Source organism: Bombus vancouverensis, chromosome 12, assembly GCF_051014615.1.
Source record: "Bombus vancouverensis nearcticus chromosome 12, iyBomVanc1_principal, whole genome shotgun sequence".
NCBI classification, from domain to species: Eukaryota; Metazoa; Arthropoda; class Insecta; order Hymenoptera; family Apidae; genus Bombus; species Bombus vancouverensis.
In genome coordinates, this window is record NC_134922.1 from 10,914,260 (window position 1) to 10,933,003 (window position 18,744).

The following is an 18,744-nucleotide window of genomic DNA, read 5'->3' on the forward strand; positions in this document are numbered from 1 at the left end:
GAACCCTGCCGTATAATCCTCGAACGGCCGACAGAGCGTTCTTGATGGCGCGTCTGGCGAGCAGCCCACTGTCAATACGTCGATCAGTCATCGAACTGTTGGTTACTCTCGAAATTTGCCTCTTCATGGTGGCGCCGACACAGCAGAAAAACCGGTCGCGATTCCTGACGTTTCAGAACCAGACTGCTAACTCTCGGTGTTCTTGATCGACGATCTTTGCGGTGTCTCAACTGTAGCCTGGTCGTGTACGTCAACGTAGATCTTCGTGTGTGTTGACTCTGATTGTATATAGATATATAGATATATGTATATAGATGTGTATGTATATATGTATGTATGTATAAGTACGGTAAGAAGGCAATCCTCTTCTCTGTGAGTGAGAGAGATAAAAGAAGAATGTAGAGCGAGGCGGAAATGAAATAAGATGAACACGTGCACACGTATCTTTCTCGATATGATTCGCCTTTATCTCTAGAGATGTGCACGTTTTGAGTAGGTGTGATTGAGTGTGAGCTAGGATGAGGAGTGTTCCTCTTATATAGAAGGGCTGCGCATGCGCGTTCTTCGTGTCGAGGAGGGCAGAGGGTGGAGACAACGTCCTTTCGCACAGGTACGTGCGTGGGTCCGGCTGCGCAGAAGGGCAGGTACCTTCCACCCCTTCGTTGTTGTTTGTGTCGTCCACCCTTGTCGAAGAGGCGAGTAACCGCCGGTTATGTAATTTACATATCACGTGATGCAAACGGGAATTTTTATGTGAGAATTTTGTTATTAGTCCGGCACTCATTGTTGTATGGTATTGTTTTGTTTTGCAGGGGTGGAATTATCATCAACTAGAGAGGACTAACTTCCTGCTGAAATTATCATATTTTGTCGTTTATCTTGTTATGTTAATTTTGGAATTACCAATTTTCCATTGTGATTTGTGTCACGAAATCTGAAAATTACCATTCTCACGCTTGACTTGGCCTTATTTAAATAACGTGTTTATACTGTTTCAATTTGAACGAACTGAAGTTAAAAATTTATAGAGAAAGGTACGTAAGTAGAAAACAAGGACAAAGCTCCTAGAAAACAGTCATGGAATGTTTATAAAATTGTATAAAATACAATCGTACGTGCATTTATAAACGTGCGTAAGATTCATAGAAAATATTTTGTATTTTGATTTCTAGCATAATTTTATTTAAATAAATACCAAATGAAATTTAAAAAATACACAAACACAATTAATTAAAAAAACAAATATTAAAGATTATATTTTCAAATATCCCTCTAAATGCGATATTCTTTGGTTAGCAATAATGCGTTGCTTTGCGCACGCGCGAATTTAAGTTAGTAAAAATTTGTCGTACTAGGAAACCGCGTGTCAGTTATCAGTGTTCATCCTGTTCATACGAAATTATTAAACTCTCGTTTTCTACAATCGTCAAACTCTGCGAAAATAGTCGATCCACAAGAAACAAATAGAAATAAAGAAAACAGCAAAACGTGCTAGAAGAAAGACAAACAAATAAGTTTGACATTGGGAATTACTCGAAGGCATAGGTGGATTGTAACGAAGACCGCTTAAAAGAATAAAAGAACGGCCAAGGAAAACAGAACAAGAAACGCAGGAGAACTGAGAAAGGTAAAAAGATAGAGGAGGGTGAACGATTAGCGAGGTGACGAACGAGAGCAAAAGAGAAAAGAAAGGATGGCCGTGGCGTACGCGCAGCACGAGCTGCGCACGGTACGCCAGAAAAACAAAAACCCGGCAATGAGAAGAAGCCGGGCTTAGTTAGCAAAGGAAAGTAAATCGATGGAGAGAAAAAAGGAAGAAAGAAAAGAAGCATTACGGAACCCGTGCAGGAAGATAGAACGACCCGGGCGATCATCGACAAAGAGGGACAATGGTCTAAAAGAAGACGGAAAGTAGGTGTTTTATCGTGGCAGACGTTCTGCACGAGCTGCTCACCGTATAACAGACAGAGATGAAATTGTTAGGTAGAAAGAAATCGGATGAATAAGGACAACGAACGAAGAACAGGATAGAGATCGTTGGAAAACCGTGGTAAGAATTCGTAGGAGCAAGATGGAATATTTCTGTGACGGAGAACGAAGAAAAAGGAGGAGAATATGGGTACTTGGTGGCGCACGCGCAGCACGAGCTGCGCACGGTACTATAGAAAAAGATGCAGACACGATAAAAGGAACAAGGAAAGCGGAAGGAGGATGGAAAGTATGCCGAAAGCCAAGAAGCCGGTAGAGGAAGTAGCGTCAACATAGAGGGAGCAAGAGAGAAAGGAGAGGGCGCTCGTTCCTGGCGTACGCGCAGCACGAGCTGCGCACGGTAGCACTTGGCGCATGCGCGGCACATGCCTGTACTTCGATCAGAGAAACGAGTGCGAGAGAAGCACGTGGTGAGATTGCACAGGAGGAGAAAGGAAGTTGCCTCGGCATCGAGAAGCAACAAAGGACGGAGAACGTCGTGTGTTGAAGGTGAGTGAAAGAACTGGAATATTCTAAAGAACGAAACGAGACGGATAGATGTAGTCGTTACATGGGGCACGTCCGTGAATCAAACTGCGAAGGAAAAAGATCTTCAACGGGAGGGAGAGAGAAACGTGTCGATTTGACGAAATGGTGGGGATAGAAGGATAACTTGTTGCACAGAAGGCCGTAATACTGCGAACTTAACCTTAGATCGAGAATGGAAAACGGAACGCGATTTCTGTTGCGGTTTATGTATTTGCTTTCATTGCGATACGTCCAGTAATTTCACGTGCACTGTATATCTTTTTTCTGTAATAATTCTGGTTATTGACGAAGCTATATACAGATAATCAGTTTTTATATAGTTTTCAACGATATTGAATTTGTGAGTAGGACGGATTTATTGTTTCCTTAAAATTTGTTTAGGTTACAGCAGTTGAATAATGAAACTTACAGTTTATTGGAATCACGGAACTTCGAGATTCCTCTAGAACGTATAGTAGGAATTTGAAGATAAAAATACAGCGAATAGGACAGGGCTTCTAAATTTCATGTTTTGAAAACATTTCAAAATTAGATGTTAGAGACATTCTTTCTTACACGTTTACACTTTATTAAAATTAGACTGCATTTGCTTAATAATATGATTTTTCAAAATTGAAAATATTATACTACTACGACACTAGAATTACTGATAATACGATTAAAAATATGCACAATTCATTTAGAATAATAGTATAATTATTCATTATTATACAAGTATTATTATTATTGTTGTACATGATTACAACTAATGTGGTCTATTTATTATTTATTTATTAGTAATAATACTATTATTTACTCGCTTAGTTTTCTTATAGGCGTTATATATTGACCACCGCACAATCTTTACGCCTTTAAGAAAGATTATATCAGAGCGTTAGAGATGATTTAACCGTTGAAAGAGCACAAGAAATTCGAACGTCGCGCTCATCTGCATTAAATGAACAGTCGTACGTGACGCATCTGCAAAGGGAGAAACGAGAGGATGAAAATGGCTGCAACCACGTAGAAAACGATCGATAAGAAGTGAAAATCTCCGTGAACGTGATTTACATTCCACGCAAATAGGAGGGCCCGGAGGGTTGCTCGTATTAAATGCGGCTGGCGCGAGAAAACGTCCGGCTAACGCTCCTATACACTCAAGGATGTCCGAGATAGTCCTTTTGTCTGTGTCGATCGTTTCTAACTAAATTGAGAGCTTCGGGTTACACCCGGTAACCAGAAGCTATTACCACGCTCCGATCAGATCTCGTATCTACGGAATAAGTTATAAGATGGGCCGATAGCGCGGATAATCCGATCGTTTAACTGGGCCGTTTCGATCTATCGATCATTAACGCCTCGTCGATCTCCACCATCCATACGCGAATCCGTTTCCGAGGTATTTTAATCTCTGAACCTTCCGAGAACCATTTTCAGTTAACAGCCACTCGTCGCCCTCGAATTATATCGATATTTCCAACCTTTAATTTCGTTTGACGATTGATTAAAAAAGAAGAAAAAAGATAAAGGAAAGTACACCGGAATGATTTTATCATTCCACGAGGAAAATTCTCTGCAACTTAATTTCGTTTCATTTGTTGGAATAATGTCTCAGTCTGGTTTTTTCTATTGGTGGTTTAAATTTAATGGGGAGATAAGATATTTTTTAAAATGGATTTTGGCGTATATTGGTAATCAATACAAAAACTTTTGATGCTAATTATAACGAAGAATCCGGTCGTGTATCGTGGATACGATCCATGTGATATGATCCTTGTTAGCGAGCTCCGAGTTTATAATGTTGAATCTTATGTACGTGGGTTGATACTTTAGTCGGACTTGTTTGGGGTGTTGTATGGAGGCTGTTGGTAATTTTGTTGATCTTGCTGAATAATAAAGATACAAAAATTGTGTTGAATTATGTTAATTCATAATTAGGTTTTATAGACTAAAATTACATAGTATCTCAACCTGTTTACTTAACCTGGGAATTCTAATTTTCAAACTATAACCAAAGTTCAAAATCGCATTGCTTGTTCGTTTCAGTATGTTCATAACTTCTCACATCTTTCATTATTTGTTATCACGATTTGTCTGCGTGGTATAAAGTTATTACAAAATTTCATTCACAGATTTCTCTTCGCTTAAAATGGAACTACGTCTCACGCACATCTGTTGGATTATCTTTTTTTTTCCCAAAGAACTCTTTTCGTGTTATATACTTATCAAATTACCAGCTCCACCCACCGAACTTTCCATTTTCATGCGCCACTTTGGTATACTTCACACTCTTACTTTGTCATCGATTGACTAAAATCACGCGATAAAGTATTTCATTAAATCGACGCTTCTTACAACGTGTATTACAAACTTTCACAATGTTGGTTAATTAATTATTTTTAATCTCACCAAGGGGAGAATAAAAATCCCGTTAATACGCGTTTAAGGAGATATAACTTCGTGTCAAGGTCTCGTAAGCGTGGCTAATTTGCTCTCAAGTATGATATCCGTTTAAGGACGTCTTACTGTCGGATTTTCGACTATTTAAAGCATGAAATACGAAGGCATTTGTGTTGGACGTCGCGAAATTCTTGAAAGTAGCCGCTTCCTCTAATGGGCAATCAGCTCGAGATGAATGGGACGAAGTTCGCGAGTGAATCGCTCGGAAAGTATGCGCACATCGCGAAGCAGAACCTCCGTATTTTATGGACTTGGAATAGCGAGACATGTAAATGTAACGTAGAGAGTCGTGCAGCAAAGGATTCCACTAATGGTTGAATCAGTTTCAAGATGAATGGGACGCGAGGGATGGCAAAGGGGTGTGCAAGGTCTTCTCCACTCGCGATATTTAGATTCCTGACCAACCGCACGCATCTGTCGGCCTTCCCCTGTCCGATATTTCCTCTCTTTCTTTCCCCCCCTTTAATAGTCCAACGCGCCTACGCGTTTATTTCAGTGCATGTGTACGAATGCATCTGGATGCATTCTGATGCTTTACAGAATCAAAAATGTTCTTATCAACCCAATACAATCTGCTGTAACTTTATGCTCTGTAGTTTTGAGTAGGAACAATTGAAAGAAATTTCGTATTTCAGCTGTGAATTTATCATTGGCGTAGTTTTGACCCTTTATCGATTGTAATTGTAATCTTACTTGTTTATGAGGAATTTTAATTGGTCGGGGTCTCTCATTGCGCAATCTATTACGGATTGACGCAGTCGATGAGGCACGAAATATCGTACGGCGGTAATCGATTTCCTTATTACATGTATCCGGCTATCCAGACGTCATCCGGCAGAAAATTGGAAATTCCGATGACGAACGCGTTTACGTCCACCGTAATGCAATATGCTAATATTGGCTACAAAGTGAATATTTCGTATCAATCGGTATAATAACGCGGTGGGATAGTACAGTGTTTCAATAGAACCTTCACTATTCGAACTAACCATCACTTTCTATCACTCTCTTCCGGTAATCGAATAACTTCATTTTCATATAAAACAAGATCATCTGCTTTTGTATCATCTTTCAAGAAGTTTAACAATTTTTTCCAGTTTCTGTTCTCGTTTCTCAATTTCTCCCGCGTAAAACCTTCCGCAAATCTGCCATTATTATCAATAATCCGCTAATCTGTGCTAATTAAAATTCTACCGTAATATTCAGGGATAATAATTGCCAAGTATAAGATCTCTATCGTAATTTTCCAATTAAAAAATATCTATCGTAATTTCCCAGTTAAAGCGCGTCAGCTGTGGACAAATCTGCTGACAATTTCTGACGGCAGTGTAAGCATTTCGGTATCTAGGCGATCGCTTAGGGTACACGTGGAAGCGCGTGCACGCGCACACAGCCACGCACCAGCACAGGGTAACGCGCGGGTGCGTTTTTCGAGGGTGTGTTGATCGGCTCGCTCGCTTGCCTGCCATCGGCCCCAACAGCGTCTGTATATCTCTTGGTGGCAGCTGGAGGTTTCGCGCGTGAGAACTCGGTGGCTCCGAGGTTCCCTGGTTTCTCGTCGCCACCTGTCCTCGTGCTGCTCTCTCGAGGCGACTGCCAACCCTCTTTCCTCGTCCTCCTTTTCCTTCTGCCTCTTCGCTCGCCTTCTCCTCCTCCTCCTCCTCCTCCTCCTCCTTCTCCTTCTCCTCCTCCTCCTCCGCCTCACCCTTTGCAACCCTTCGCGAGGTAATCACGCCTCGCTATATAGGCACGAGGGGCGGAGACCGGAGAAAGTATCGGCTTGTTTTGACGTTATGCTAATGCACAGCGCGTTATCCCGCTCCACGGTGCAACAGATTGTGCTACTGTGATCGTAAAACGTCGTTTCGCGTCCTGATGAGTATGCGGGATGAATGACGCCGAGGGTTTGTCGATTGCCAGTCGGTAATATTGATTAGGTGATCGAGAGAATACTGTCTTCGCAGTTTTGGTGGCGATGGTAATTATAGATGTATGATGCTCCTTTTTGCAAATTCCTTGTGGTAGATAGCAGAGGATTTTTTGGACAGTTAACTTGTTAACTTGGATTGTTTCTTAATCGAAGAGGCGTTTTTACGCAGCTTGAGTATGGTCTCCGAGACACTTTCGTAATGAGTCGGTGTTTGCTCGTGTATCAACGATCAGACGAGAATTTTGTTCGTGTGCGGGAGAGAAAATTGTAGTTAATTGTAGGTAACTTTTTATTTCGTGCTACAGTTGGAGGAAATGTAAATTTCATATTTATAACGCAAGATTATACGCGTTACGCTTCGTCTTGTTTCACTACAAAATTTCATCATTTCTAATTTACATTACTTGAAGTTATATCGTATGGATATTGTTCAGCTAAATTGTATTAAAAATTCGTACTAAATCGAATTTGATCTTGATATCCAATTTATGTTTCTTTACACGCCCGTATATCTTCTTTTCGCTGGAGAAGCGATTAGAAGAAAGAAAGAAATTTTCCCGATACTTTCAAAAAATATCACACAAGCTACTCTCAAAATGTTCCATCCCTACTAGGAGATTTTCCTAATTATATTTCAATAAAAGTAAATACCTACTCTGACTCCAATTTTTATTTACACTTAATATCATAAGAAAATCCGGATATTATAAAATTCGTAAAACCAATTAGGAGAAAGAAACAAGTTTCCTCTACACGTTGAAAAAAATATCACACAAGCTACTCTCAAAAGTAAAACCCTGTACACACTAATTTCTTTCAAGCTTTTCTCCTGCTTTAGAGGACGAAAGCAATTCCGTGGTGGACAATTGGAGACATTTGTCCGGATCGGCATGCATGTTTTCTCGAGTTTCACCCTGGGGTCCCGGGGCCGGGCGGGCTGAGGATCGTAAGCGTGCACGAAGCGTGGTGGTCGTGTGCGAGAAACGTGTACGTCGTTTTTGGGCCCGTAAACCCCGTAGGTCCCCGTGCGCACCCTCCTCTCTTTCGTCGATTCTCCTTCTCAAGCCTCGTGGCTAGCACGCACCGCGACGCACCGAACCAGCAGCGATCCGATCGAAAAAAAATTGGGCCTCATAACGGTCGAGACCGAGGCTCGTAGATGCTGTCAGGCAAGAGGAAGCTGCGTACTCGCGGTCAGCGTCGTTGAAACTGCCAACAAACGCAGCCAGCGGAAAATTGTGCCGGCACGATGTGCTGTATCGTACAGTAATTTCGAGTCAAGAGACCGTAAATTATCTGGCAATGCTGATAAGGCAGAGCTGCTGAAATAAACAATTATTGAGAGTATTAAGACGTACACTGGCTCATGAAAGTATGTCTATATACAGTATGACTATATATGCTATAGATATAATTGAATCGAATATGAATATGATAGGGACTGATTTTTAAGAGAAACAGAAATATCGTAACGACATATATGGCTTGGCAACTAAGTGATTGCGCATTTTGTCAATACCACGTAATGACAATGCGCAATCACTTAGTTTCCAATAGGTTCAAAATGTTCCATGTTTCTCGTGCTGTACATGACACAATTTGAAAGTGTGCGTCCCGTGTGAAACCTCGGTTCACGTAATTAGCATATGTACGAATTATCAACGAATTAAAGAAGAAAAAATGGCATGAAATACTTTATGCAATATGTACCTGCAGTTTTTGCAACTTTCCCCTAATTTCTGGAATTTCTTTCTGGGATTCTGACACGTCATTGAGGTCAACGATAGTGGATTTAAGTGGATTTTTAAAAAAAAGGAAAAAAAAGCACGAAGAGGCGAGAGCCAGGCAACGGACCTCGTGGATCATTTCGGCAAAAGATATGGCCAAAAAAAGAAGGAAAAAAAAGAAATTAATGCCGTTTATTGTGCGCGGTACGGCTGTAATTAAGACACGACGAAGTTTTCGTGCAATGAATCGGCGCAATAAACGAGTTGCGAACGTGTGACACAGTTTCGCGATGGCGCGCGTTTTTATTCGAACCAAACGTTCGGTGTAACCTGTCCGCCTTCCTTGGGGGACCGTTGCCGCCGTTCAATCACACGCGTACCGCATACCACGTATTTATTCTTTAAAGCAGCGTCGAAACTTGAATTTTATCGTCGACTCGCAACCGACTCGACTCGCTACTATTAATATCCGCGTCTTATCGTGGGAAAGCGTACTTGCAGTGTTTTTAAAATGTTTCTCTCTTCATCCAAGGTTTCTTTTTTTCAATGAAGTGCAATTTAATTTCGTTGAATGAAAGATTCTTTATTAAAAGTCATTATATAAGTATCAAGATTGCACGATCTAAGTAATAAATCAGTGATTATTTACGATCATGTCTTGGAATGAATATATAATCGTTATTATGGAGAGTTGATTAAATCTCATTATTTTCAATATTTTACGTTACGCAGATTTATATTTTTCTTTTCTTACACGGGGAATATTTGATCTTTGAAATAAATTTATACTTCATCTATATTAGTCGGTGATAACAACTGAGTTTTTTAAAATGTTACTTTCTTTATAAATAAAAGATAAGAGAGAGAGAGAGAGAGAGAGAATATTTTACATTTTTTATTAAAAGAATAAAATTCTCGATACCGTTAACACTTTGCGAACTTGAGACGCGAATTCGCGTCTTACATACTTTATGCGACGTCCTATAAAAATGTTAACTACTGTTGAATAAGACAGTAAAATCGACAATGTATGTTATAATATACGCTTTTATATTACATGCTTGAATAACACGAAACCAATATCAATATATTAGATATGATGTTGATTGCTCGGAAAGTTCGTTCGGATTTTTAAGGAATTTCGTCGACGTAGAAAATCATATGGAAAGGTTTTTCGCTGAAAGGCATGAGAGGTTCTGCAACGATGGAATATTCAAGCTGCGCGAAAGACGAAGAAAGATCGTGGAAGAAAATGGCACCTGTACGATCCAATAAACGTATATCGAATGGAAATGTAAATCGGAACGAACTTTTCCAGCGATCGTTTCAATCTTTTTAATCACGTCAAAAATATTAGGTTGTCCAAAAGGTTTCTTTCGTTTTATAAGATGATAATAGACGAACAATAATTTCTGTTTCATACTATTTCATTGAATTATCATCCATTTCGTTCTATTTTTATTATTATGTTCCTGCATAATTCGATAAACTAATAAAAAACAAAAAACATCGTGCTTCTGTTATTTCCTCATGAAACGAAAGAAACTTTTCGGACAACCCAATACGCGGGAATTCGGACTATATGTTTGTCTGAATTCGGTTCTCAAAAGCTTCGATTCGTCTTCATGCGTCACGTAACGCAGTGCATTTCGATTTATATCGGGTTGGCAACTAAGTGATTGCGGATTTTGTCATTAGCTAGTATTGGCAAAATCCGCGATCACTTAGTTGCCAAGCCAATATAGCGTTCGTAGACACAATGTGCCGTGTTCGATAGACGAAATCGAAAAGGAAGCGTCAACGTCGGCCTTAAACGACCAACGTATCACTGGTAAGCCAGCGGGATGGTGCTTATATCAGACACGTTATATCAGACGCGTTGTATGTACATTGGATCGATAAGCATTGAGCGGCGAGAGAGCAAAGTCATTACTCCCGAGGAGATCGGGTCTTACTACTACTATTGTAGCGATGGAACTAAGTTTCTCTTCTCTATAAGCAAATACCATTCACGAACTATAATAATTCGTCCGTTCAGCTGTTGCATGCTCAGAGGCTGGTTTCGAAACACAAATTTTGAAGATTGACTTGTAATACTAATAGAAATACTCATAATCTAATTATGAGAGTTACAGAGATGCTACTGTTTTATTGAATTCTTGTAACAAATACGGAATAATTTTATAGAATCGTAAAATTCCAAAAATCTTAACGCCAATTATACAAATCGTCGAACCTTTCCATCAGATTTAGGAAGATTCTACAGAATCGTAAACGAAGAAGAGAATTCCTATTGTTTTAACGAGAATAGCAAACTAATGAATTTCTCAAATAATCTTTACGAAACTTCTATAGAATTATAGGCAATAAATTCTTCTAATTTTTTAATTAGAATACAGCTCACAGAAACACTGTCGTTTCGTTAAAATTGTCTACGAGATTTCAGAGCGTTCTACAAAATAACCAGGAAATTTAATATTTCATTGACGGTAGAAAGGAAATTTTATAATTTCATTTTGATTTACAATTCCATACTTGTACGAGACTTGATCCCATCGCTGACTACTACGTATTCCGCAGAAGTGGTACGGTCGAGATAGAGAAGAGGACACGTTCAGCGAGTATTCAACGGGCATCGCAACTCATGAGAAGCGACGTTATTCTCGTGGCGTGGCTTTGGCAGGAACACGCGATTCGTCAGGAGGGGAGACGTCTAACAAGTGACAGCTCGATACCACGGCCCGATATCCGCGTGTCGGTCGATCGTGCAGAGAAAAAGATCGTTTGCCAAGGACCGGTAGAACGAGCTCCTCTCCGGCTTCGATGCACACCACCACGTGTGCTTGCCTTGCCGCTCTTTTCTCTCCCTTGCCTCCATTTAATCGACTTAATCTCCCTTCGCTCATCAGCGAAAAAACTATGATATTTATGCTGTTAGAACGTTCCGCGGCAATCCGCGTGTCGTCGCTGCTTTAACGTTGTTGTATATTGCTAGTCAAAAGTTTTGACAAGTTTGTTAGAAATTTATTCACTTTGGATCATGATCGTTTGCGTTTTATTTTCGAGCTGATTATAGAATTTTCCAATTAGAAATTATTTTAGTACATGGCGAGCCTCGTAGTATTTCCTCTCGTCGGGTAATTTATTTTTCATTACTTTCGCAATTTTTGCCAATACGAAGATAGAAGACTAAAAGAACCGTTTCAAGAATAAAGTCATCGGGACGTGTTTAAGAATTTTAGATAGATGTAAACTGATAATCGAATTGTAATTTCCATTATGCGGTTGCGACGCTCGTTCGCACGTACATTTTCATTAGAAAATTCAAATTCTTTTCGCTTATCGCGTAAACGATGTGAAACTTTTGCGCGGTAGTATATGTAAGCACTTAAACTCGCTCATCGATGGGCTCTCGCGATCTCGAGAAACGTCGATGAATCTCCAACGTGCAATTTACAGTTATTCAGCCGTGTCGCTACTTTTATTACGCTACCTGGCGGGTTTTCAATTTTGTTTGCCTTTCATATACGACTTCTTCGCAACAACTTGAAAGGAAATAGCGAAATCGCGCGAAAACTGTTTGAAGCTAAAAATATTTTACTGCTTCGTTTACGTGGAAACGGTTAAATCCCCATTTCGGGTACCATAAAGCTATAGATCTTTTCCTCAAAGGAAAAATTCAATTTTTCCCTGCCTCGTATATTTTTTATTTTCACGTACCTTTCATTTTCATTGCTTTCGTATAAATTCTATACTTTGTAATTAACTGTCGGTAATTTAGGTGTTAAATGCACTTACGTTCGAGTAGATTACTATAATATATGGATATTTACCGCAATACTTGCGACAATGCCGAACAAGCGACGACAGATGCGACAAATATTTTGCAACGTGCGTTTACGAACAACCGTCACGAAATCTACCGGTGTTGTTTTCGATGTAAATCAGCACCTGGCGTGCACGATTATCCGTCGTTAACGCGTTTTATATACCTGTGTTTTCCATTCCACCACAATTTTTCTAATTTTTTATTACACGTTAAGCCGCGAAGAAGATCGATTTTTACATCTTTCACGTCTTTTCATAGGCAAATTATTTTTACGCTTTTCGCGACAATATGCTTCCTCAACTTCTTCGAATAATTATTGTGATAATGATGAAAAATGATAATAATGTTAATTTAATGACAAGTGATAATAACGAAAATAGACAATTTATAGAACCTCAGACGCGTTTATGTAACTGGAAGGATCGTTTTCGCGCGTTCGCCTCTTTTTATCAGGATACGTCACGTACATTATACGCATTTGCTTTCTCGATTTCGTACTCGAACCATCTTGTTATTTGTTTCCAAGCATTTTATGGCCAATAATATTTTGACCGATGAAAGTGCTTACCGTCAATTAGCACGAAATATCACCTTAACGGTCACTATGGTATTCCTGTGTTACTTTCGTTTTATCTGTCAGTCTAATTAGTATTACAAATTGCCGTAATATTGGGATGGTTAATTGGCTGGATGACGAAAATTTATCGCAGCCTTTGATGGTATTGTCATTGAGTGATTCTTGGGAATGTGGATTGTCTGGTGGCAGAGTTAAGGGGGAAGATCGAAGTTCGTGTTCTACCATTGGGATATAGATTTTTTATTTTGCTGCATCGCTAATTAATTTAGAATTAATTTCGATTTAATTCCAATGCCACACTCGATAAAAAGACTCAGACGGTCGTCGCGTATAACAAACGTGCGTTGCATGAAAAGATGTACTCCAGAAAAATTTTAAACTTTAGTACTTTAGTACTTGATACTTTTAGTATTTTCTAGTACTTTAATACTTGATACTTTTAGTACTTTGGAGTATCCTCTAGTACTTTAGTACTTTTGTACTTTAGTACTTGGTACTTATTATGTAGTGCTTGATACTTTGGTACTTGATACTTTGGTACTTGGTACTTAGTGTTTAGTGTTTAGTGTTTAGTGTTTAGTGTTAATAGCACGAGACTTAAAGGACAGTGTTGTCTCTGTTACAAAAACACGCACGTTTCATGTTAATTGGTGAAGTAACTTTACATGTGAGAACGACGAATATAATTTCTCTTTAATTGACAGATCGTCGAAATCTTCGACAAATAATTTTCATCTCATTCGATGTTTAGATCGTATTAAAATCAGTTTTAGTATCATCGAAAACAAGTTACGTAATATCGATATTTTTCTTATCGTAAACAAAAATTGAATTCTCCATCTTCCATTATCAGTAACTGAGACAAACGTTACCGTGTTGGGAATCAGACGTTCGGGGCGACGTCTCGTTACGATACTCGCGACGTTGATTCTATTCGTGCCATTCGATTACGCTTGCGATGACAAGTTTAATCGTATTAGGTTGTCCGAAAAGTGTCTTTCTTTTACAGACGCGTCTTTTACAGCGACGCATCTTTGTACAAACATGAAACCTAATCTGTCAAACGTTGTGATCTTTATTTCGATAGAACAAAATGGATCAAAATGTGCGTTCGTTATTTCCTTAGAAGACGAGAGAAACTTTTCGGACGACTTAATATTAAATAATTCTCTAGTCTCGTATAAATACAATCTTACTCGACGAATCAATCATCGAGCTCAACTGCACGCAGCTTGTAATCTCGGAGAATTGGAATCGATTTCCGTACGAAATACGGCGTGACCAGTTTCACATTCGAAGCGGCAGATATCGCGTTAGAGAAGCGTGTGCTCGCTCGAAGCTCTAGGCGAACTGTGATTACAGCAACGAGGCATAATTTGTACGAGATACAAAAAATGCTCTTCCTCTGCCTGGCGGACATAATCGGGCCGGGTATCGCGCGTAAACGCCTTTGCCCGATTAAACGTGTATTCCTGAAACGTAGGCGTTAACCTGTTGCCTCGCTATAAATAGCCGCGAGAGAACGTTCGAACGTACTATTAAGTCGTTCAAACGATATCACCCTTCCTCCGTCTGCTCCTCCTCCTACTTTTTCTACTCGTTCTCGCAGCAACCCTTCCTTCATTCTATCGTCCGTGAATTCCGTGACGATTTAAGAAATCCAAGGCAATACGTCTGACTCGATTCTTACCGTCTCATTGGTAGTACAGTGCCAGATCTATATTTATTTTCTCACTTATCCGAGACACTTTTCATACGTTCGATCGACGACAAATTAAATCGTCTACGTTAAAATTGTTAATTCTAATGAAAAATTCTAATTTCTTTATTATTCGAATATAGCGATCCACGAAGAAGAATTCTTGCACCAAGGGGTTAATCCTTCACTGTCGTAACCACGAACTAGGGTATAAATAAGAGCACACCTGGCTCGAGTTTGCCATCTGAATTTATCTACGATCAGCATTGCGTCTGATTTAATTGAATCGTAAAGATTTTCTACCAGAGACCAGTTTAATTAACATTTCCTTTATACGCAGACGGCTAGATGGCGACATTATCTCTGCATCGAGCATCGAAATCTTCCAGTATATTCGTTCGCGACCAATTTTCTTTATCAAATCTTCGCGACGATCTCTCGAACACCCGTTCCGTTCTACCGATGTTACATAAGACGTTAACTGTACGATACGTACACGGTGTGCTCACTAAATGCATTGCCACACCATTGCATTTATTATAGCATTTACATACTAATTAACAAGGTCCAAGTATATGAAATTTCGTATCATTTAATAACATACTTGCATTACTACAAAAATTATTGGCACAGGATTGCATTTAGTATAGCGTTTACATACTAATTAATTAAGCTCAAGTATATTAAATTTCGTATCATTTAGTGGTATTCGACTCGTACGACTACAAAAATTTGACGCTATGAAAATGAAATGTAATAAGGTCATTCACCTTCCCTTAAAAAACCACTTTAACTGCTACTTTGATTTTGATCTTAGTACAGTGTCCGGACTGGAAAATAGAATCACATCTTCCAGGGATTTTCAAGGTTTCTCAAGAGGAAAACGAGGTTCGTTTCTCACGGAAATACGTCGTGAAAAGTTTCGTTCCATCTGTCCATCTGTGACATCCTCGTGGTTTTTGATGATATCTTTTTGAAAATTTGCCACCCTTCGCCTACCGTATGGCTCAGTTTGCATGTATTGGATGAATTGGGTTAGGTTTCGGTTATTCTTTATTCATGTATTATCATACAGGGAACTTAGCACTAGGAGCGTTAGCGTTGGTTCTGTACTTGTTCTGCCACTCTGTATAATCACGATCTAACACGGATTTCAACAATTAAAAGATTCGTTGGCAAAAAGTGTTCATAAGAACCGTTCATTTCTGTGAAAAATGGCCCTGATCTTTGCTCTGGACGTTATGCCCTATCCTTACTTTCATAGAAAATTTATATAAATAATTAAACAACTGGTTTCTTTCTAGAAACTGTTGTATATCTTATTATAGAAAAATTGAAATACCTGCATTTTGACGTTCTTCCAAAAATTTATTTAACATTCTACAAAATGCACGCACACAGTACACAATGTAGTACACAGCGAGTGAACTTATTACACAACCCAATATAACCTGATAAAGAAACGCCTGATTGAAAAATTATTATTACATATTTTACATATTACATTTCTTTTACATTTACGTATTTTACATATTATTATTATTATCATTATTATTATTACATATTGAAAGATAAAGATATATGCCAATATCTTTTGTAGGCACCTGTAGTTTGTGACGGGACGCATCAGCTGTAACAGTGTGAAAGCGCAATTTGCCGGTGATTTTTTAAACAGCATGGTCCGGTGTTGTTCGTGCGAGTGTCGCCCTTATTGCTAATTTGTTTGCAGCCAGGATTATTCATCGGTCGTCGGTCGGACGCAGCTGGTTCACCAGTCAATTAATTCGATTTATACATGTGCTAGCGTCGCATGCTTCTCGTCGGACAGTTCTTAACACTAAAACTACCACACCAATCAAATTGACTGGCTTTACAATTTCATTTTCAAATTCCTACTTCGTGTTATATTTTTTTCCACAATGATGTAATGACTTTAAAAAGAATAATATAATGAATTTTATTTTGTTTTTTATGTATTCAAACTGAAAATAATTTTGTATCGAGGCTACTTATACCAACACCAGTGAAAATCATTGGTACTTGTCAAAGCGTAAAAGGCTCCTGCGATCTGTTTATCGAAGCCCAATTAACCAGTTTCCTCGTTCTCTACAACTTCCCACACGTTTTTCAAATTTCTACCGCGTATCCTTCGATATGACGATATCAGTTCTCAGGAAAATTGCGGATCGATCGCTAGATCGCCAGACGCTAACGCTAGAAATACCACAGCAGTGAAAACGACTAGTTCTACAATTTTGTAAATTTGTCAACCCTCGTTTAGGGATCATGGACCCAGATGAATTAACAATACCAAAAATGTACTACAAAACATGGAATTGCTTCTGTGAGAAAGTAATAAATCAATAAATATACAAATATTCTATTATTAGGTATTTTTTAAAGACCAGTCATTTTCACTGGTTTTGGTAGAAATAGCTTCGTGTTAACTACCGGTAGTTCTAGTGTTAAACGCTGCCGCTAATGTGTCAGATATGATGTATCGTGTTGGCAACTAAGTGATTGCGGATTTTGTCAATACCACCTAATGACAAAATCCGCAATCACTTAGTTGCCAATCCAATATAATGTACTTGATCGTTCTCTTAGCTTGGCCTAGCTCGACCTTACCTTAGCTCGACCTGGTTTCACTTGGTTTGGCTTGGCTTTATTTAACTTGACCTGGACCTGGACCTGATCGGAAACTTCAACTGCGGTCAGATTCACTTTTTTGGACTTCTACCGCTGCCTTCTACCGAGGTTCTTAATACGTTGCAACTTTCGCACGCCTAAAGAGCTCAACCTGACCCGTCGTTCCCACTCTTCAAGTCCGAAAATCCGCCACTTTCTATCGAACTTTTGATTGCATTTTACACTTCGAGCTGAAATTCTTCATAGTCGAGGTGTTGCAGCAAACACTGTTTGACAGGAATCAGCAAACTAACGAACGAGCCGATCTTCAAGTAATTAGATTTTAGCGTACACACGATTTTTCCTAATTCGAATAACAAGAACAGAATCGTTGCTTTATGGTCTTCTCATTCGGCAGATCAGATGTATCTTCATTTCTTCAATTTCACACTAATAACCACACAATTTTTAACGAATGTAATTATTCTACAGAATACAATTCCTAACTAGCGCTCTGTTTTTCTAGCTGTTAGAAATGGCTTTCACGAATTTTTAGAATGGAAAATTCCGATCGATTAATCATTACCTTGGTAATTTGATTTTCTCAAATCAGGCTAAATGTTACGATATTATAGCAATTAATGTCGATAGCGATATATCTATATATAGCAAGCATCTATTATATGTTTCAATTAATCATTCTGCTTACTTGAAAATTTCCATTTTTAGTTATACGTTATTATCTACGCTCATATCCGAGCTAAATTGAAGTTAGTCGAATTCGTGCGGGCCTTCATTACTCACCTGCGATAACACGTTCGAATAATGTTTGTAGTGGAGAATTTCCGCGCGCTTAAAAGATGCAGAAGGCAAGGTAGAGAAAAAGAAACGAAGTTTAATCGCATGCTCGAATAACTTGTAATTATGTACAATGGGACGAATCTTTAATTAACACAAAGTATCGAGTTAATTGCTACGTAGTATCGAAAGTCGGTTATTATTAACGTCCATAAGAATTTGATACGTAGAATGTTCCCGGTAGCATACAGCCTTTTAATATTATAAATTTTATCTTCATGCCAGTTAAAACGTTATGCTTGTCTCGAATCGATTTACGTCATTTTCATCTGCAGTTCTCTGCTTTTATTTCAAATTTCTCTTCTCTTCGCCTTTGTTCTTATTTCTTTAATAAAACGAACGAATGTTTACGTTTATTTACAATTACAAAGGAACAGAGTATACTTTTTATCAAATTTCTCGTACCAATTAAATATCCAATTACTCTAATTCATATACGTTGTCTCTTATAATTAATCGAACGATATTAATAATCAATGGACCGCTGTTTAAATGATTCGAATTTAAAACACGTGCAATTTTTAACCACAAACTTTTAAC

General features: G+C 38.7%; 1 protein-coding gene across 11 annotated transcripts in view; it reads left to right on the forward strand.

Annotated features, from left to right (window-relative positions):
* Positions 1-18,744, forward strand: part of LOC117154994 (tubulin monoglutamylase TTLL4) — a 237,644-nt gene that overhangs the window by 112,378 nt on the left and 106,522 nt on the right. For 2 of the 11 annotated variants that reach the window (XM_076623110.1, XM_033330519.2), the window contains exon 1: positions 2,192-2,478. The exons of the other annotated variants lie outside the window; for them this stretch is intronic. The gene's annotated coding sequence lies outside the window, so the exon portion shown is untranslated. Of the gene's footprint in view, positions 1-2,191; positions 2,479-18,744 lie in introns of those variants that run through there. 11 annotated transcript variants of the gene reach the window in all.